Source organism: Dermacentor albipictus, chromosome 1 (assembly GCF_038994185.2).
Source record: "Dermacentor albipictus isolate Rhodes 1998 colony chromosome 1, USDA_Dalb.pri_finalv2, whole genome shotgun sequence".
In the NCBI taxonomy this organism is placed as follows: domain Eukaryota; kingdom Metazoa; phylum Arthropoda; class Arachnida; order Ixodida; family Ixodidae; genus Dermacentor; species Dermacentor albipictus.
In genome coordinates this window covers 27,854,739-27,877,362 of record NC_091821.1, presented here as the reverse complement: position 1 = coordinate 27,877,362, position 22,624 = coordinate 27,854,739, and the positions used below count along the sequence as shown (strand labels likewise).

At 47.5% G+C, this 22,624-nt stretch overlaps 1 protein-coding gene across 2 annotated transcripts in view; it reads left to right on the top strand.

Moving 5' to 3' along the window:
* LOC135906048 (retinol dehydrogenase 12-like) overlaps positions 1-15,583 on the top strand; it is a 128,930-nt gene extending 113,347 nt beyond the window's left edge. For both annotated transcript variants that reach the window (XM_065437198.2, XM_065437196.1), the window contains exon 8: positions 14,959-15,583. The gene's annotated coding sequence lies outside the window, so the exon portion shown is untranslated. The remainder of the gene's footprint in view (positions 1-14,958) is intronic.
* The last annotated feature ends 7,041 nt before the right edge of the window (positions 15,584-22,624 follow it).

Below are 22,624 nucleotides of genomic sequence, written 5' to 3'. Positions count from 1 at the left end.
ACGATAGGTTTCCGTTGTGGAACAGTTCTCTGTAGTACAACAGAAGTTTGTCCATTACTTCAGGAACACTTCTGTTATGACAACTGGGGGCCTGTTGCAATGATAGGTTTCTGTCGTATAACAACATTTTTCTGTAGTACAACAGAAGTTGGTCGCATTACTTCAGGAACACTTCTGTTGTGACAATTGGGGGCCTGTTGCCACAATAGGTTTCTGTAGTATTTCAACAGCTCTCTGTAGCACTACAGAAGTTTTTCGGGTTACTTCAGGAACATATCTGTTGGGACAACAGGGTGGCTGTAGTGAGGACAAATTTTTCTGTAGTACTACAAAAATCTGTTGTAGAGCTTCAGCTTTCTGTTGTAACAACAGACATACGACAGACTGTACTTCTGTAGTCACAACAAGAAATGTCTGTTGTACATCAGAAAAGTCTGTTGCTCCACCAGGAATCTGTAGTTACTACAGAAAAACCCTGTTGTACAACAGAAATTTCTGTAGTACTGAACACAACCTCTGTTGTCATTTTCAACTGGGAGCTTCCTCGTTTCCATCAATTCCTACGTGTGATGGAATCCACTGAAACCTTATGCTAAATCCTTTGCTCGTTAGGTCGTCAATCAGTGCCAGAGACTGCCTTGTAAATTTCTCTAGAGGTAGGCCCCGATGTAATCGCTGCAATGCTGACTTGGAATCCGTCAGCACCACGACATCACGTGCAGAAAAGGCCCGTAGTTTCCGCAAAGCCGCGGTGATTGCGGCGCTTTCTACTGTTGTAGAGGAAACTACGCGATCCAGTCGGCCAGACCATGACACATTCAAGGGAATGTATGCAGAATGCCGCTGCACAGCTATCTGTTTGTGCGCACACCGAACCGTCTGTGTATACTTGTAGGTGGCTTTGATACACAGTGCTCAAGTGGTTCAGCACATGAAACTTGGCTTCGGCGGTTGAAATGGTGCGTTTCGTCGGTATGTGGGGTACATTAAGGTTGCAGGTAACGTCCGGAAAAGACCATGGCGGGTCAATGCGGCTTTGTTTAGGCCATTCCAATCCTAAAAATCGGAAGGTGTTCAGCGCCGCATGAAAATGTGAGCGAGTTGCTCTTAGCCGCCGGAGAAACGCCGTGCCTGCGTGTGTCTCGCCCAGCCTTAATAGCTGCGTCAGCAAGGCCTGAGATGCCAAGAGGCGGAGTGGGAGAGACTCTGCCTCATTAGTGACTTTCTTGTTTGAAGCCGCCGTTGGAACTCCCATCGCCAAGCGAAGTCCCTTTCTGCGCATTGCCTCCAAGCGCTCGAATTGACTCGATGACGGTGATATCAGAGGGAGCTGATAGAGAATGCGTCTTGTTATCAGTGCAGCGTTCAGTTTAAGCATGGATATAGGATTGTTTCCCCAACGTACACCTGCCAATCGACGAAGTGCGTTGATTCTTTGCACTGATGCAGCCACAACACTTTCGACCGCACCACGCCAAAGTAGCTTGTTGTCGATGGTGACGCCTAGGAATCGAACATGAGTTGCACGAAGAATTGAATGCCCTCTGATATTCAGCGTCAGACGTGTTGACTTGCGTCTCACGCCCGGGAAAAGCATGAAGGCAGATTTTTCTGCTGATAAAGACAGGCCAAGCGTCGATAAGTGGCGATCGATAGTGGAGATTGCGGCCTGGGCTATCCGGGCCAAACGTTTGTGTTGGTACCCCGAGATCCAAATGCAGATGTCATCTGCGTAAATGGACATTTTAACTGCCGTCCGACCTACTTTCAGGGCATCTGGGAGGGTGGCCATGGCAACGTTAAAAAGCAAGGGAGACAGGACACTTCCTTGTGGGACGCCGAGGGAAATTCGTCGTTTGTCACTCATTATACTTCCGAGCTTAACTTGGACACATCAGTCACTGAGAAATTCATGGACGAATCGAAGAGCATTTCCAGAGACGCCCACGGCTCGGAGTCCGTTGATGATGCCTGTGTGATGCACACAGTCGTATGCCTTGGCAACGTCCATAAATATGGCGAGTGTGGAAAGGCCGTCTACGCGATGGTGCTCGATATGGCTTAGTAGATCCAAGACACTGTCCTGGGCACTCAACCGTGGACGAAATCCGGTCATACATGATGGCAGTCTATTTCCTTGCTCAAGATACCATGTTAACCTCGTAGATATTAGTCTTTCCATCAACTTTGATACGCATGATGTGAGCGATACTGGCCGATATGAGGTGAGGTTTGCAGGATCCTTTCCGGACTTGAGCACTGGCACCACCAATCCTGTCTTCCACGCATCTGGGATCGCTCCTGTGCTCCAGACGTGATTAAATATGTCCAGAAGGGCTCGTTTTCGTTCATATGGCAGATTTGTCAGCATCTGATTGCTGTAGAAGGATCGACATTTGGGCGAGTTGGTACTGGTTGAACATCTTGAAGGGGCAGCGCAAAAAGACGATGACAGAAGGCAGGAAACACAAAGGACAGCGCTGAACTCACAACTAACTTTATTCGAAGGCATACATACACTTATGTACACAACCCATAGCCACGTGCTCTCCCGTCCATGGCGTCATTATCAGTGCGCAGGCCTGTGCCTTCGAATAAAGTTAGTTGTGAGTTCAGCGCTGTCCTGTGTGTTTCCTGCCTTCTGTCATCGTCTTTTTGCGCTGCCCCTTCAAGATGTTCAATCTGATTGCTGATCGAATCGGGACCCACAGCACAGCGTCTTCTTAATTTGCTAAGCGCCAAATCCAACTCACGAAAGGTGAACGGCGTATCCATGGTATGGAATGCTGCAGACAATAGAAGGTTCGATACTCCTGCTGATCTGCCAGATGTGTATACGTCTGCAAAATCTTCTGCAAAGGTTTGCAAATCTTTTCCTTGCTTTAAAGCAAGTGCTTCGAATGGCCTGTGTAGGCGAATCTTTCCAGATAGGCTATTCATTACTCCCCATATCCTTGTCATGGGAGTAAACGACGATAAACTCTCACAGAAAGCAGCCCATTGAACTCGTCTTAACCTTTTTGTGTGACGACGGATGACAGCGTTTATCCTGTTGTATTCAGTTTTCGCAGATGGATTTCCCGTTTCTCTCATTAGTTTTCGTTCCGCTCTCCTACGCGCTGCGCAGAGGTTCTTTAGTTTCAAATCAGGAGTAGGGAAATGGTCTGGCAGTTTCAACATTGAGGTAGCCACTCTTTTGCTCCGCAGCATATCTGCGAACAGCTCACCAGGGGATTCATCCAACGCTTCTCTGTATGTGTCCCAGCGGGTCACAGCACAGAATTGTCGCCCAGCAGTGTGAAATCCGGTGATGGTGGTGAAGATAGGAAAGTGGTCACTGCCCATCCTGTCTGGGGCCGTTGTTGACGATACAACAAGGTCTGTAGAATGGATCACGAGGTCTATGGCACTCCATGAATCTGGTGGTCTGAAGAAAGTTGGTTTGCCATCGATCGCGATACATAAGTCAGCAGCATCCGTGGCTGCGACAAGTTCCTTGCCTCGGTAATCTGCAGTCTTATCTCCCCAAAGCGAATGATGTGCGTTAAAGTCGCCACAGATTATTATAGGAGAGGGGCAACGAATGCAAAGGTCCTTTATGAACGCCTCCATGGAGACCTTCCTGCGCGGACTTATATACACCGACACCACACTGAGTTTTCGTTTCCCTAGGCACACTTGCACAGCGGCGACTTCCAAGAAGGTAGAACAAAGGTCTTGCACTGGTAAGGTGACGTGAGGTATTTCTCGTCTGATGTATATCATCGCACTTCCATTTGCAAATGATGGTATACTCGGATTTCCATGTCTGACGTACCCTGGGATCGTCCTTCCATTTGGGAGACCGGCCTCCGAGAGGGCCAGAATTGGTATAGGTATGTCTCGAAGGAAAAGGCTGAGTTCAGAAAGACGCTGTAAAATGCCGGCGCAGTTCCATTGCATTATTAAGGGCACTTTTGGACGACGGAATGGACCAAGTGGGCGAGAAGCTGCCATTATGTTACTGAGGGTACGGGGAAGTAGAGCAGAGTATTACTGACTCAAGAGCCAGCACTGCTTCCAACATATCCTTCGTTGAACTAGCAGGCATCTTCGCGACGTGGGAACGTAGTGCCGTGAACAAGGCGCGTATCACATGCTGGCAGTTTTCCTGCTGACTGTTGCCAAGTGGTACTTGAGGTCGGTTTACTGCGGCCGCATAGGTGCGTTTTTCGGACTCTTTTCGAACAGGTTTCTCAGCCGCTGTGACCGTTTGCGTTGGCTCAATAACTTCGTTTATCGGTGTGAGACGCGGGAAATGAGATGCGTACTCTGTTTCCAAACCAGTTAGTTGTGGCGCTCTGGACGTCTTCTTCGTGTTCGATGGTGCGCTTGCACTCTTTGGACCCAGAACAAACAACTTATTTCTCCGCTGAGCAGCTGTCCGCGCAGGACATCGACCGTAGCTAGCAGGATGGTCACCGCCGCAATTTGCACACACAAAGTTGTCTTTAGTTGCAGAAGTCTTAAAGTCATGAGGTCCCCCACAGCGCTTGCACCTCTGTTCTCCACGACAGTACTTAGCGATATGTCCGAAGCGCTGACACTTAAAACAGCGTGGTGGTGTCTCCACGTAGTCGATAAGCTCGTGCCTGGTAAAACCCAGGTTGATCTTCTCCGGGCGTTCAGAATTTGGAGCAAATGTGAGAATCACGGAGTTAGTGCGCCTTGACTCCCATTCAGATGACGAGGTTTGGACCCGACGGGTGATCCTTCTTGCATGGAATACTCCCTGAGGTCTCAGGTAGGTGAGCAGCTCTTCATCCGAGTACCATTTAGGGACTCCTCTAACAATGCACGTGTTTTTCATATAACTGTGCGGGACACGGGCAGATATGTCTATGCCGCCGATATTCTTGGTCTCTAGAAGGACGCTGGCTTGTCCTTCTGTCTCTACATCTAATAGCAATGCTCCCTGTGCTGTGAAGTGGCTCTTCACTGGTGCTCCACCGAGGATCGTTTCAAGCTCAGAATACAGGGCAATAGGGTTTACTTGCCTTAGATCAGCTCTTTCGGATGTTGCAGTGGTTAACACTGGAATGCCCTCCGCCCTGTCTTTACGATGGCGCACAATTCGGAAACCACCCTCGTCCATGTCCAGGTCTGAAGGGTTTGCCACGTTGTCGCCCTCGATGATAGTTGACTCGTCTTCAGATTCACCAGTGTCTTGTCGTTTGCAGTCAGGCTGGCTTGTACAAACCAGCTGGCGTTTCTGACCCGGTGTCAGCCCTTGGGAGGTCATGGCGGGGTGCTCGTCGGTGCCAGCTTGGTTCCTTCTAGCACCTTGTGAGGCGGCGGGTGGCGTAGCACCCGTCGGTCTCCGATACGGAAGGTACCTTTTCGAGTCGACCGACGTCTTGAACCGTTCTGACCAGTAATACTAGCAGAAAATAACGAAAATAACGATAAATGTAGGCAGAGCTACTCAGACAGGCTAGCAGCAGATTCGTCGTCTTCTTCTCGGTAAATGTTTTTGAAATATGTCAATTTCGTGCAAGTGTTTGTTGCAGGCCCGCAGAATCCTGGCCAAATGATTCTTTGAGGCGCAAGAAGTAGATATACGAAAAGGTCGAGACACCCTAATTGTTATTTTTCGTGCAATTCTTATGCTAACCTTGTCCAATATTTCCGTGTAATTAATGGGACCATTTACAAACTTGAATAAGAAGATTAAGTCAGCTTTGGTGCGTTTGCAGTCCAGGTATTCTAGACCTAGGGACGAGTGAGAACGAGGCTGAACATGGCCGACCTGCCTGGCGCTGTGAAAGTAATGGAGTGACGGCCAGGAGCAGGCCCTGCCGCCAGCTATTTTGATTTAACATGTTCCGTCATCTTTTTCTGTTTGCGTTGCCGAAATATCACGTGAAACCAAATTTGATCAAAGATGTTGTGTTTTTCGCTGCATGAACAGTTACTGAAACATGACTGAAGCTGGTTAGGCCATTCACTTCAATCATTTTTCATCGTGGCCTCGCCAGATGGAACGGTAGAAACACTGGATACGCGTGGTCTGTATAGGCAACAGTGCTCAGCAATTGAAGCGCGATACTCGAAGCGCATGGTTGCCGGCGCTTTTTTGCACTGACTGTAAGCGCTGGGGACACCGAACTGATGCATCGTGGTATCCAGTGAAAACGAGAACCTTTGTGATTTGGACGCATTGTGGCTGCATTTGGTCCCACAGCGATCACCTAAAGTTCACCTGTGGCGCAAAAACAAAACAAAACAAAACAAAGAGAAAGAGAGAGAGAGAGCCGCGTGCTCCACGTATTGTGTTTCAATCGCTGTGCACTGTACATTTCCGACACTGCTTTGCTGTGGTATAGTAGTTCTAACGTTAATAAAGAAGCCGTTCATACGCAGGAGCTTCGTGTCCAATGGGAAATACCTGTCTTTGCCTCCGCAGATGTAAGGGCTCCGGAACTTGGGCTACGAAGGCGAACACTCAGATTTGGCCGTCTTATCAGTGTGCCAGTCTTCCTTTTAGGGTATAGCTTCCTTCGTTGAGCTTCCCATTTCTGGTTGCGTACGGCACATGACTGTTTGCTGTGCATCGACGGCGATCGCAAACTCACCGGCGTGTTCACACTTGCCGCCACCGACGGCTCTTGTCGCGCTATATAAGCTGCGTGAAATGGACCATGACTGAAGAATGGGCTAGTTTCTAGGAGATTAAGAATGACGAAGCATTGCAAAGATGAATATAATTACAACGGACAAAGAAGGAAAACTTACCGACACATGTGCGAACTGCGAACGAGCTCAAGGAACAAAAAAAAAGAAAGAAGGGAGACGTACGTCGTCTTTCTTTCTTTCTTTCTTTTCCATGCTCTTTAAGGGCTTTGCATGGGAGATATTAAGCTAAAAGGATTTCGCTGCTACCGAAATGGTTCACGAAGACTGTTCTGATTTTCTCGTCAATCATACAATGATGAATTATTTGTCAGGAGACTACAAAGATTTCCCGAGTGACTGCAGTGGTTATGAGCGATAGCTTGTAGGCTTGTGCGTGTATTATTCGGCTTCAATGGCACTTCTGCTGTTCCTTGATTTTTTTTTCCATATATATGGACGGATCGAACCCCCGACGCTGCAGGCACAGCAGCGCGACTGTTCAAACCGCACGCTTGCTTCTCTCATGCCGACGCCAACTACAGTCGAGCACCTCCACAACGAACGCCACTAGGACGGAATGACCTGTATAACGAAGGAATAACTCTGTCCCTGTTCCTGTGTGACCACTGCGCGACCTTTACAATGGAGAGACCCGTATAACGAAGGATTTCGGAGGCCCCAAGCACTTCGTTATAAAGGTGGTTGACTGTATTAGACGTATTTCACACGACTGGCACGTATACGTACGTCACGTCCCACATAGCACGAGCTATAGAGCACTTGTGTTCCGTTCAGCCACTAGAATTAACGACTGGCACCTTACGATGACCGCCCGATGCCTATAGAGACAAATTTCCTCTGAATTATGCATACTCAGTCTTTGTTAGACTGGCAAGCACTGTTCCAAATGACTGCGGTACATTACAGTGGAGGTCGGCAGAGGGATGCGTACAGCTTAAGAAATGCACCTGCGTCTCTTAATTCCCTCGAGATCCGACTTGCAGTGCCCAGGGTGCGCTGGCCGCCCTTAGTGATACATTCTATGTGGGGCGACAAGATGAGCTTGGAATCAAAGCTCATTCCATGGTCACCAGCTTCGCACTTCGTAGAGTGTGTGGCTTTGCCCAGGTGGTAAGAGAAACGGAACTCATCTGTTTTGCGCGTATATGATGTTACTTTCGTATTTTGGCCGTTTAAAACCACTTTGTTCTGCGCTCGTCAATCGGCAAAGGCGGATATATCTCGTTGAAGTGGAATGCATTCTCGAAGGTTGCGAATTTCTTTGAATATATTTACGTCGTCCGCATAAAGGAAGAAAGACGGTTTCTTTATGACTTTGGATACATCATTTACAAATAGGCAGAAGAGAAGCGGTCAGAGGACAGCCCTGTAGTACTCCACTCGCAGCTATATGCGTTCTTGAGGACGGTCCGTTCGAGGTGACATATCATTGTCGGACTGACAGGTAGTCTTGCAGCAAAGGCATTAAAGATGCGGAAACAACGCTTTCTTAGAGTTTTGGGAGCAATAAGGCATGACTGATAACATCAAACGCCTTGCAAGCCACAAAAACAGTGTCCGCTAGACTCCTGTTCTCGACCCCTTCCGATGCGTTGGTCATAAAGCTGACGAGGTTTGTTGTTGTTGAACGGCCCATGTTAATTAGGTATTAGGCTGTTCCGCACGCTGGCACGCCGTTATTGGGTACAGCACGGACTCAAAGATTTTCGTGGCAGAGCATAGGAGAGATATCCGTCTGTATAGTTTTACACATCTGTTTTGGAGGTAGATTTGTAGACGGGAATGACACGAGAGATTTTTCATGGTATAGGAAAAGTTCATGTTTTTAGGAAGGTGCTGTATATGTTAGTTACTATTGGACTGAGCACATCACTGAATAATCTGAGTAGAGCGATATGAATGCCATCAGGGCCATACGACAGCGGCGGTTTTGAGCTGTGAACGCTTTTGGCCATACGTTATTCACTAATAGACGCAGTGCTTGGCGTGAAACCACTGAGCGACGGAAGGTTCGGACGAATTAGGGCCAACACCCATGCTGAAAACTAATTGAAAGCGTTGCGCTAACGCCTCTGAGACGTCCTCTGTACCTTCATGATTACTTGTTGGCATAGAGATAGTATCCGTTTTACTTGATGTCGACCTCAGTTGCACGTATCTCCAGAAATTCCGAGGTTTTTTAAAAAGTTCATTTTTGACTGAGCTAATGTAGATATTGCGATCACGGGCATACAGTTTCTTACTGAGATATCGGTACTCCTTGAATTCAACTTTCTATTATTCAGATCCGCTCTTTCCTCCTTTGTGGGTGTGCTCTTTGCATTTCAATGATTTGCTAAGTTCATTTAAAAACCAAAATGGGTAGCGTGAAGAGTGACTCCATTTTAGGGAAACGCAGATACACATTCCCTCCGGCAGGACGCGAGTGAAATGTTGCACTTGATAATTTTCATTATCTTACGTTAAATGGGCCCTCGGACACCTTTAAGCCACCGTATTTCGGTCGCGTAATGCGTAGGTTGACGGTTGGAAAGATAAATGCAACAAGAATGGCAGCGATGGGGGTGCGCGCAGCGCGAAGTTAATCAGCCGAGAAATTAAAAAATAAAAATTAAGAAAATGCATGCCCTCAACTCAAATTTCCTTCGGTCCTCTTTCCCAATTTCTCCCACCCACTGACGTAACACTTCGCTGCTAATGGCAAGAGCGCGAAGTGCCTACGTGGCAGGAGTTTGCACTCCATGGTTGCCTACATGTTTTATGGTCACGGATTCCGGTTACTCGGGTGTACTGATGACGCTGGCCCAGCAACCTTGGACTACGCAACGTTTCTTTTCTTCGGTTCAGCCTTAGTTCAGCGCAGCACCTCGAACTGCAAAAAGGGTGCGGCAAGAATGATGCACTGAGGTGAGAAACCTGCACCACGAGAACAACGTTCAAAACGAGGTAGCAAGGCGACAAGGCTGCCCACGAGCGTACAAAAGCGAGAAGAGAATCTTTTGTGCTCAGAGGAAAGAGATATGCCACCATATACCAGAGGCGAAAAAACAGCCAGTGCCCCTACCTAGTTATGTAGTTGCAGTTATTTTTGATGCGAAAGCGTCAAATGGCCCATTGAGCGAAAAATCCCAAGGCGTCTGTATCATCGAAAAAAATGGCACTTAACTTCCCATTAACTGCGACGCCAGGTCACAAGGCGGGCTCGTGACGCTGGCACGCGCTTGCTGGCTCGGGCAGCACGTACCGCTTTGGAGTCCGAAGCTTCTACGTCATTGGCGGCCGCATGCCTCGGCAGTAGCGAAACGTGGTCGTCCACGCCAGTACACGGCAGACGAAGTAAGGGAGCGAAAAAACGCAGCGCCGCTATTTTGTAGCGATGCCTTATTCTATGCTATTATCATCCACCACACACGGCCGCCTGATCCCGTTGATAATGTGGGCAGACCGTCGCTCTGACCACTGGCCAAGCGCGAAAAGCCTGAAAAAGCATAGAATCGGAAAAGGCATCGCTACGAAATACCGGCCCAGCAACAGGAACGAAGAGGCAGGCAGCGAAATCCACCATCGTCGTCAACTCTCCTAATATACGGCAGGGGGAACGCGAATGAACGCAAACATTGCTCGCAGTGAAAAACTCGAAGGACCAATAAGCGCGTTCAGCTGGACATCAGTGCTTTCAAATTCACAACTCATAAGAAGTGCTTAGTTGTGCTCGGGTTCTTAATGCGAAAGCATTATTTGCCCCATTACTCGAAAATGCGGCGTTGTAGACAGCGGTGTGACCGAATGAAGGTACAAAAAACTGCCGACGGCAAAGCACTTCAAAGAACGCTCGAATTGACCTCTAATTTCTCAGGGAGGTTCCTGCAAGCAAAGTAAACTAACGGCTTTGAAAATAATATTAGGTAAATGTCGGTCTGGGTCTGAGACGAGCACGCTTCCCCGACGCCACAGCGCCTCTAGCGTTCAGGCTGACTATGTGACTTGTGCGTGCGTCATTGCACGTGCACGTCACATCGCAGCCATCTGGCTGACAAAACGTGTGGCCTGCGTTCGTCGTTGAGCACGTGAAGGCGCAGCCAATGGGCAAGAGGTGGCGCCCCGTCATGAGTGTATAAAATGAGTGAATAAAATAAAAAACACTACTGTCCATTTGAACGCCGTTGAGCTGTCCTTCGATGTATGAACTCCTCGCGGGCAAGCGAGCGCGTTGAGACGCTTGGCACATCTTCATTTGGCCTTTCCGAGGCGCAGTTAAAACGCAGGCGAGAGGTAGTGCGGACAAGCCACGCGCAGAAAAAAAACTGTTCACGAAAAGGACTGCAATGATTTCGCATTCCCACACGTAAGCAGTTTTAAGTGTCTCTGTCGAATTTTTTGTAGGGCCGTATCTGTTAGCGTCAGTATAAAGATAACAGCAAACTGGTAGAAAACCAACTCCTAATTTATTACGTTTTTGCTGTAATGCAGTGGTTATCTGGAACTTAGCTTTTAACCAATCACTGAGCAGCGATTTGTGACATCAATGATGGTTCTGGCATGTGCCACTGGGCGATGATGTGGTCAGCAGCGATGTAGTTATTACCGCGACAGCGTTAAGGAGCTCGTGTCGCAGAAAAGCCGGTGTCGTCGGCGTCGGCGGCGTTGGCCGTGAGCGATAAATCCCAGCAGGCACTTCATGAATAAAAAACAACTTGCAAGATGGGCTGGGTGGGAATCGAACCAGGGCCTCCGGAGTGTGAGACGGAGACGCTACCACTGAGCCACGAGTTCGAGGCTTTAAAGTGGAACAAAAGCGCCTCTAGTGAATGCGGTGTTGCCTTAGAAACGATAAGGCTCAGGCGTGCGTCGCTTGCGCAGGCGCACGTTTCGTTGCCGAGCCGAACGCTGCGTTGCTCGACGCTCACCGTGTCCGATGCGGGGCGCGTAGTCGCTGCGCCGTAGCCCATTGTCTTACACCCCTTGGCGGGTCGGCGGGAACGCTGTCGCGTTCCACTCTTGAAGGCGAAGCTTAAGCGTCCTCCAATTTTTTGTTTGCGTGATTAAAATGTTAAATATTTCGATATCGCTGCTTTGACGTAGGCTGTAGAAGCACCTCCAACCGTCACTCTATGCAACCTACAACAGAAAGACAATGGCTTGAAACATGTTCGAGGGCCCCTTTATGGCGCAAATCTGCCTTAACAAGATAGTGATGAAAGCTGACGTAATCACCGGCGGCGAAATTATACTGCGGAGATTTCGATGCTTTTGGTGCATTTCCTTTGAAGCCTTGTCTTAGCTAGTGTTGCCACAATTGAAAGACAAGTGCACGTGATACTTATCTGCTCGAACCAGTTCTCTGTCATCATGGGAAACACACACGCTTGCAATGTTCGACAAACACACGTACAAGTTGAGGGTGATACGTAAAATGCACGTAATAGTATTCGCTCTCCCCCGCCACACAACAGATCTACCCATAAACAGTCGGGCACGGATTCCATGTACGCACGCCGCAGGCACGCAAGCATGAAGAGCAATCAGGACTCATCGTCCGGTGATCTTACCACCATTACTGTCACGGTCGATGCTGCAGACGTCATGGTTAGGCGGAAAATAACCCGATGATGAAATATCAAAAAGCCACGTCTCTGTCTAAACTGATAATTAATGTGCCCAGGAAAAACACTGAGGTGTGACTGCTGCAGTGTTTCACAGAAAAACAAAACGAAAAAAATGTAAATATTCAAGACAGCGACGACTAAGAGTTATGGGATAAAAAATAGAATGAAAAAAAAACAAAAAGCTACACGAAGTAAGGATAGTAGCTTTATTGACCATATAAGCTTGTAAACATTCGCTTACTAAATTAACAAGCATGGTGTCACGCGCGCACAAGCAAACATGAACACATCTGATTCGATGACCGCGCACAGTCGCTGTCTAAACGCTGGAGTGAGAAAGCGGAGCAGCAGCAGCGAGCGATTTCACCTTCGTGCTGCCTATCGCTTCAACGCGAAGTAAGCAGCGAGAACAGAGCTCACACGAAGCTATTAGCCCTCAGTGCACCTAGGCTCTGTACTCATCGCGGATCACTTTCAAGATAGGGCCCGGGCGGCCGCGCCCTACGCAGCCCCCTCCCCCTCCTCCCTCCCTCCGATGCCTTGCGCGCGACGGAAGACGGCGTGCTTCCTCCCTGCTTTCCTCCCTTGTTTGTGCGAAATTGATCAACGCCTCCTAGACAGCAGGCCTGTCCACTCTGCTTTGATATTATGCTGCTTGGACCGAAATTTCCGATGTCAAGCCCAGCGTGAGGAACGCGGTGGTCTCAAAATCACCGCGGCTTACTCGGGAGCATCGCCATTATATTCTATGGCGGTCAAGCAAGGCAGCATGACGTCATGGATCAAAGTGCACAGGCCTTCCGCTATCTAGGAGGCGTTCGCTTGAGTCACCATCGTCGCCTCACCATACGGCGCGCGGTGACGATGATAGTGCCCTTGGACTTTATACGGAACATCACGCCACCGCCGGCAGAAATGCGCCTGGAGTGTCCACATAATTGCTATCGCAATAATAAAATTCGAGTCAGCAAGAGGTTACGTTCACCCTTCGGAGTCTGTGCGACTATGGGCATTTATTGATCTCGTGTGCATTCTGTTGAATCTACATTCCGCACTTTCAGTGCCGGAAGGCTATGATTTAATTATTCTCACTCTGTATGCTGGATTTGTAGCAGAGCGTGGGTGTAGGCCAGTTGGTGATCCGTGATTTGGGAAATTATCGCAAAGAACAAACGATGCGAAGAAAGGGGCAACACGAAGCGGTCTGTTTTGCGATATACGTATGCGCAAAATGAACAGTTCATTCACACCATTTTCCCTGTTATCCTGCATGTGATAAATATGAATAAAGTTGTTCTTCCAGTGCACAGCAGTGTGAAAAGCGTCATGTTATGTTAAATTGCGGGTTTTAACGTCCAGAAGCTGAAAAGTGGACTATGGGGGACACCCCATATAGTGGAGGCCTCAGTATTTATTTTTCACCATCTGATGCTTTTGACTGCACACCCCAAGCGCGGTACGCGAGCATTTTTACAGCGAATATGTTAAGCGCTAGTTACTCCAGGATCGTGTCCGTGTGTAGGCGTAAACTCCCCATACATGGACCGATCACGAAGATAGTGCAATGCCGGGCTAACTCACGGCGGAGGTGAAGCAGGCGTTAAGTACTCCCCATACGTGCGTCGATCCTGAATATAGTGCGATGCCGACCCGACCCGTGGCAGAGGTGCAGTTCGCCGTTACGGAGCCCACATACACAGCTTCGCTGGTCGTCCTTCTTCACAGAGTGGAAGTGCACTGAGTATATATATATATATTTTTTTTTGCATTAGATCTCTCGGAATGGGGCCACCGTCGTCGGGAATCGAACCCATGGCTTCGCGCTAAGCAGAGCAACAATATATATATACCCTTTAAAAGAGTTGAATGCTGGGCTAGTTTGTATTTTGACATGAGAACCATATTCAAATACATCGCAACGAGACGGCACAACAGAAAGGAAGACGAACACAGGCGCGAACTAACAAATGATTTTATTGAAGCCAGACCCACAGGTCCACAAGCTGCACAGACGCACCGTTACAAGGAAAAGTGGGATTCGTCGAACAGGGCGGGAAAGGAATTTCATTTCTACATTGTACAGTGCCACCGATGTTTCGCTTTCACAATCCTGACCGGCTTTTCTGATAAAAAAATGCCTCTAACATTTCACGAGCGGTTTTTTGCTTGCTCTTACCTGGGATTTTCACGTTACGGAAATGCGGTTCACGAGTGGGACAGCTACTGTAATGGTCAGCAGGAAATCTAGCTAATAAGCAGAATACACATCTTCCTGACCATTGCAGTATAGCCAGTGTACTTCCTCTCGGTAGCCGAACCCATCCAATATTACTATCGAACGATGGCGACCGCCGCTGGTATCGACTCACCACGCACGCCACTTCCATAGGCCAAGAAGTGTGCGTGCGCGCGCTCCGACGGCGATAACGTTATTTATTTTTTTCATGTCTAATAGAAAAGGGAGCGTTAATTATAGCGCGACGTGTGCGCCGTGTCCATGGTAACAGGGATTCACTTCGCTGTACGGTGATTATGCCACAAAAGCGTATGCTTGAAGCTGAAATACAATAAAGCAGGATGTCAGGGCGTAGCATTGCGGCTGCCGTCGGGCAAGAAGCTCGCATTCGCCGCCGCATACGTCACTAACTCTGGCATTATTTTCTTCCATCCTTTCCAGGTGTAGTGTGCTGCCAGGCTGCTCAGTGCGCCAGACAGGATCATACAGGCTTTATTTGGCGTGTGGATTTCCTGACAGTCTGGTGCATTTCCGTAACACTGCAGACACCAACGGTGCTCGAGGTTACGACCAGCGTCTGCCGCCGACGCAAGGCACCACCATGGGAACCGCACAACATCCGCCTGCTGCGCTCTAATCTCACGCCCCGACGCAGGAAGCTGCTGATTGATACCGCCAAGCAACCAGATCGCTATCGGAAGCTGTCGCGCCAAAGAGGAAGAATGAGACGTACTGGCCTATGCGGGTATACGGCGGAACAGAAATAAATCGTCGCGCCTGGCGCAGGTATAGACGCATATATCGCGGCCTCCTTGGGGAAGCTTCATCGTGCAAAGACAAAGGCACACGCGCAGTGCACGGACAGCCTCTCCGCCGGCCGCAAGACCGTTGTATATGGCGTGCGGGCCTATTGGCGGCGATGCTTTGGCTACGCTGTCCAGGTGGCAGTGCTGCGTATGCGTTTGCGCCATTCGTGTAGCTTTGCCTCCGCTATGGCGCGCTCCTTCATTTGTTCGCGCTGCCACCGTTTACATGGAACAAATATCCGCTGAGCTCATGACGTTGTTTCCCGTTGCATTGTTAGAGAGGGAATACTTTTGCAATCAAACCGGCCGCTCGGAAAGGACGTTGAAAGAAAGAAAGAAAGAAAGAAAGAAAGAAAGAAAGAAAGAAAGAAAGAAAGAAAGAAAGAAAGAAAGAAAGAAAGAAAGAAAGAAAGACTATAACGCCGGTTCGCACTTTTTTGTTGTCGTTGAAAACAGGTAGATAGCGGAGAAAAGAAAATGTAAATTACCACAAATGGGCTAACAATTACTTCCTTCAGGTGAATTTCCTCACGCGTCAGAATGTCAAGTGAAGATGTAGAGACTGTGGTGCTTCTTGTAAGAAACTCTATATGGTGGAGACAAAGGGAGTGACAAAAAAAAGAAACTCGGATCGCAGGAGTGGGAGCGCAGCAATGAATGTGCTGAGTAAGGAGGTCACCGCGCACATCACAGTGCGAGCTGACAGGGAAATAAGTCGGATAAGTGCAATAATTTAGTTAAGCACAGGTTCATCGTTTCCATCTCAACATGAAAGTGTGCCACCTTGGAACAGCCTAACTGTTTAGGACGATCACGGTGAATCAAACTCGCGAAACTAACGCATTACAGCGCGGTTAGCTTATACAGCCGTATGAAAGCGGAGCGAAAAAGAAACCATGCAATACAGGGCAAAGGGCACCTATATACGACATCTTCAAGCAGAAGCAGCGCGGCGATAACGAGCACATAAATAAATGGGACGAAAAAAAGCGCTTTAACTTACAATTGAGTTCCTTAATGATCCATGACGTGCACTTATGGGAATACGCACAGAAATTAAAACAAAACAAGAAATGCAAAACGCGCGCGTGCATATACAGGGTGTCCCACGTAACTTTAGCCGAACGTTAAAAATATGCAACTGACACGTAGCTGGACAGAACAAAGGTAATTTTGTTTGCCGTCGCTTGAAGATACTGAGATTTTTGTTTGTTTGCACTCTGCCTAATTTCATAGTTAGTATTAATTAATCAGAGAGATGCAAATGAGAGAAAGGCAGGGAGGTTAACCAGACTTAAAACCTCCGGTTTGCTACCCTGCACTAGGGGAAGGGAAAGGGGAAGTAAAGACGGAAAGAAGAGCGTGACAAAAATAAAAGCGTGAGAAAAAAAAATATGAAAAGGGATGAAATGGGGTCATTATAGTCTTTCAAATAGGCCACTGTCCCGTAGAATAGTCAACAAAGCCTTGACCGACTTTTGCTGCGACGACAGTTCACGTCGGCATTCCAAAACTGACGGTTCTGAAAGTGGCCTGTCGTCAAGGCGTGCCAACGTGGTCGCTAGTGACAGCCGGTGCGCGCTGTATTGAGGACAGTGGCAGAGCACGTGTTCGATGGTGTCCTCGCCGCCGCAGTGTCTGCAAGCCGCGCTGTCGTCCATACCGACTCGGAAGGTGAAGGATCTTGTGTAGGCGACACCAAGCCACAGTCGGCAACGTACTGCTGTTTCTAGTCGAGAGAGTCCAGATGGGGGTCGAAGTCGAAGGGATGGGTCCAGTCGGTGTAGACGTGTATGCTTTAAGCTTGGCGTGTTCCATAAAGTTTTGATGGCTTCATTTGCAAGCACACGAATTTTCGTTGCAGCGTCTGTTCTCGAGAATGGAATGGAGTCTTGCAAGCCCTCCTCATGTGCAGATCGTGCTGCTGCGTCGGCAAGTTCATTGCCCATTATGCCACAGTGGCTTGGAATCCACTGCAACGTGATGTCGTGTCCTTGCTCGACGAGGTGGTGAAGCAGCAGTCTGGTTTCTAGAACTAGTTGCTCGTGGGGTCCTCGGCGTAAGGCAGAAACCAAACAATGGAGTGCAGCCTTGAAGTCAGTGAACACGCTCCATTTCTTGGGTAGTTGTTCAGAAATTACACGAAGTGCACGACGAATAGCAGCAAGCTCCGCGGCAGTCGATGTAGTCTGGTGAGAGAGTCGAATCTTTATGGTGGAAGGTTTTGCAGGAAAGATCACCGATCCTGCAGACCCATTCACCGTGGTTGAAGCGTCAGTATACAGATGATGATGATCGTTGTACGTCTCGTACAGCAAGAGCAGTGAAAGCTGCTTGAGTGCTGGAGACGAGAGTTGGGCTCTTGTTCGTATGCCTGGTACGATAAGCCGAACCTTTGCTTGAGCCAAACACCATGGTGGAAACCGAACTTTCGCTGGAGCTGTATAACCTGATGGAAGGTATGCACGATAGGGCAGGACAGTTTCACAAAAGGAAGCACGTGGTCGATCCTCTGGCAGTGAGGCTAGATGATGGGCAGGGGCTCGAGCAAGGTGTCTTACGTGTGCTCTTAGTGCTTCCATGACTATATGGGTCTTGGCTGGGAAATCGTGTGCAATCGCAATGGTTTCAGCTGTTGACGAACACCGCGGCAATCCAAGACACACTCTAAGCGCCTGGGCCTGGACGCTTTCGAGTGTACGGATATTACTTCTGCAGGTGTTGGTCAGCACAGGCAAGCTGTATCGCAAACACCCAAGAAAGAGCGTCCTGTACAGTTGCGTCATTGCATGTACTGAAGTACCCCAGACATTTCCTCCAAGAAACTTAAACACATTAACTTCTCAAATATTATAATTAGCTGAAAAGTATTAATGAAATAATGGTAGGGCAACGTGAGAAACTCCCCATACAGCTTTTTAAGAACTTCAGTTTGGCCTAGTTGGTATTTACTGCAAATCATATTGACCGCAAAAAAGACGGGGACGTAGGAAGAAAACACATAAACAGCACAGGCGGTAACCGCCTGTGCTGTTTATGTGTTTTCTTCCTACGTCCCCGTCTTTTTTGCGGTCAATATGATTTGCCATACAGCTTTTTGTTTCTCAATACGTGCTACATAAAAGTGTTCTTGCGGGCGTGACTGGCCGCAAAATTGCCGCGCGACTGGCCGCTCGAGGTACTTGGCGTGCATTCACGGGCTTCTTTCACGCGCGGAAAAACACTTTTATGTAGCACGTATTGAGCAACAGAAAGCTGTATGGGGAGTTTCTCACGAATTAGGTAGACTGAAAAAAAAAAAAAATCTGAGATCTCCAAGCGACGACAAACAACATTACCTTGGTTCTCTCCAGTTACCTGGCATTCACATATTTTTAAAGCTTGGCTAAATTTACGTGGAACACCCTTTAAACGAACTTATAAAACACATAGGCGATTAGAACAAGAAAGGCCTTTCTCGTGCAAGGCCCGTCGATCCAGTCTGACTAGTCGTTTTCACTAAGACTTCCTGACTTCATACCCTATATATGTGGCGCAGTTTCTGGCGGTAAAATTGGCCTAACGAAGAGTATATTTATCACTCTCGATAGTTATTACAGCAATGGGTTCTTATCTCACTGCCAATAGTGGTTCTCACATTTCAATAGTATACGCGGTTTGTTTTTGCTCGTCTCTGTCCCTATATCTTTCCCCTCCCGCAATATTTCTCTTTTTTATTGTTCTACTCCTTCCCCCGTGCAGGGTAGCCAACCGGAACCTAACCTAACCTAACCTAACCTCCCTGCCCTTCTGTGCATCATTTATCTCAAGTACATTTCATTATCTGGTATAAACCCTATTTAGAGTGGTCTGGTTACGTGATCCCAAAGGTCTAGTTATGAATGAAACAGCAAATAGCTTGGCGAGAACGACCCTTAGACGTCCCCTTCTTTTCTCAAGCCTTCCTTCTTCAGCTTTCATACCTGCTGCTAGGTTCAGGAAGCGTGGAGCTGTCCTAGGCCGTGGGAACCCATGCATAATAAGCAAATTTAACGTATTACTGACACCTCCTATTCCCTTGGAGTAGAAACTGTCCTGTTCACTAAAATTCGCTGTCGAGTACCTGTCCAAACTATTATCTACATAAAGCTGGTATGGTGTTCTCACACTTAATGTGCTCTTGTGGTGACGATGAGACGATATATATATATATATATATATATATATATATATATATATATATATATATATATATATATATATATATATATATATATATATATATATATATATATATATATAGTCATATAATGAGAAGCCAACAAACACTGACACCAAGTACAACATAGGGGAAATTGCATGTGCTTAATAAATGAAATCAAGTAATGATAAATTAATGGAAATTAAAGTGGATGAAAAAACAACTTGCCGCAGGTGGGAACCGAACCCACAACCTTCGCATGTCGCGTGCGATGCTCTACCAATTGAGCTACCGCGGCGGCGTTTCCCCATCCACTTTCTTGGGTATTTATGTGTACTAGTAGAACCCTGGGAGTGTTAGCCAGCGCCCCCACTCACAGATAAATACCCAAGAAAGTGGATGGGGAAACGCCGCCGCGGTAGCTCAATTGGTAGAGCATCGCACGCGACATGCGAAGGTTGTGGGTTCGGTTCCCACCTGCGGCAAGTTGTTTTTTCATCCACTTTAATTTCCATTAATTTATCATTACCTGATTTCATTTATTAAGCACATGCAATTTCCCCTATGTTGTACTTGGTGTCAGTGTTTGTTGGCTTCTCATTATATGACTAATAATTATCGGGTCCCTCGGCTAACCCCCTTTCTTCTCGTTTATTACATAACGAGGGTCTCGAATCCGGCAACATTGATGCCTTTAGGTAGCATATGTGGGTTTATTGACCAGTTGCCTTCATCCGAAAAGATCACGTTCTCGTGACGCCTGCGGCAAAAAAGACGTTCCACGTCCGCCGCCAAGGTCTGTGAGTGGGGGAGCTGGCTAATTGTACACATAAATACCCAAGAAAGTGGATGGGGAAATGCCGCCGCGGTAGCTCAATTGGTAGAGCATCGCACGCGACATGCGAAGGTTGTGGGTTCGGTTCCCACCTGCGGCAAGTTGTTTTTTCATCCACTTTAATTTCCATTAATTTATCATTACTTGATTTCATTTATTAAGCACATGCAATTTCCCCTATGTTGTACTTGGTGTCAGTGTTTGTTGGCTTCTCATTATATGACTAATATATATATATATATATATATATATATATATATATATATATATCTTAGCATTCCGCAGTTTCCTAACACTAAGGAAAAATATTTTAGTAGGACCATTTCACTGTATTTGATGACACCTTGCCATTCCAAATATCCGGTCTTTGGGAACCGCCAGGACATTGTCGTAAAGATGTCTGCGCAGATGTAGAGAAGTTTTTCTGAATCAGGACAATTTCCATGCTGAATATTTAGACATTCGTGTTATATTACTTCTCTTTTTATCTTATCAATATATAGTGTTTCTTTTTAGTTTTGACTAATTATCCTTCTAATTCTTCCGATTCTTGGTCAATTCCCCATATTGGGCATGCGCCATTCATAAAGGCAAACCAACCAACCGACAAACAAGTTTGGCTCCTTTACGTGCTCTTCCTTATTTGTATACGATATGCCTCAAACAATGTGTTGTTTACCTGATTAACATTTCTAAAAACGACACACTGTATCTTCAGCAAGGGACCCGTGCCCACAATAAGATATACGCAGTGCGTCAGAAAGCACACACGAAAGAGTCTATAGTATACTCGCAAAAGCAGCATGCTCTCTGAGGAGTGCATTCACACACCCGCCTCGTTTGACCAACATATTCGCTATACCACACGACACAGGAATGACATATATGGTGGTGGTGGTGGTGGTGGTGGTGGTGGTGGTGGTGGTGGTGGTGGTGGTGGTGCTCCTGATCGAATTCTTAAGAGACACTGGGTTGATGGACATATGGTGAAACCCATCAGCGGTATTGTGCGAGACGCTCGGGCGGAGCAATTGCCGGCCTTGTTCGCCAGGCTAAACCCGCCTGTTGCTACAATTCACCACCACCACCACCACCACCACATATATCTGCCTTACGTGGCTAGTGGCTTTACCGGTGCTTTGTACACAGCGCCACTGTACCACCACTGGCTCGCATTTGTCAACGTGCTTAAAGGGCAACTCCGGCGATTTTTTTTTGTGTCAACGGATATGTCAATAAAGTTCACTGGGTATGTCCTGAAAAAAGCAGGTTTGAGAGTGGCGCAGATTTTTCACAAATGAATGTCGTTAATTCCTTCAAACCACCTCGCTTGCCTGCTCCTCAGCTATTGGCCACATATTGTGTTATGGCGTGAAGGGCGGCATACGCAGAGCATGCTGGGAAAGATGGCAGGGTCGAGGAGCCGGCGATCGTGCTATATATATATAGTGTTTGGCGTGAGAAGTTGAAGCTGCGAGAACTTGCCGTCGCACCAAGTTAACGTTCTGAGTCGACGGGCAAGTCATGGGTGACAAGTGCTGCTGCGTTTGTTGGCTGCCCGAACCTCACCCTCGCCAGCCGTATACATACAGTTACATACATACATACATACATACATACATACATACATACATACATACATACATACATACATACATACATACATACATACATACATACATACATACATACATACATACATACATACATACATACATACATACATACAGTTTCGCCGATGTCGATCGCGCTCAGCCTATATATATAGGTTTTAGGCCTATCACAGTCGTCGAGTTCGTGCGGAAGGACCTGATCGACTGACCTGCAGCTAATAAAGCCATTTGGATGAAGAGAACTACGTTTGTAGTTCAATTTTGACCATATGGATTTGAAATAACTATTTTTCATTTCCTATACAGGGCATGTACACACAAAAAGCGAGAAGCGACGACACGGCGCCCTGTCAACGTAGGCATATACGTTGCCGTTCTATACCAGTCGCGCACGCAAGCACTTCCCAAAACAAACGCGACTACACATGAGTGTATTTTTACATATTGTTATGCTCACTCATCATTTACCTTCCGAGGTGCACTGCTTGCCTCTTATCCGAAATGCGCAACAAGTAGAGGCCCCTTCTACACATCAGCGCAAACAACCGCCTCGTTCAGCTGCGAACGGTGTCTGAACTGGCATCGGCGCTTCCGCAATAAAACTATACGCGTCCTCAAAATGAACGAGCATACGCGCAAATTTTTAATCTACTTCTACTTTATGGAACACATG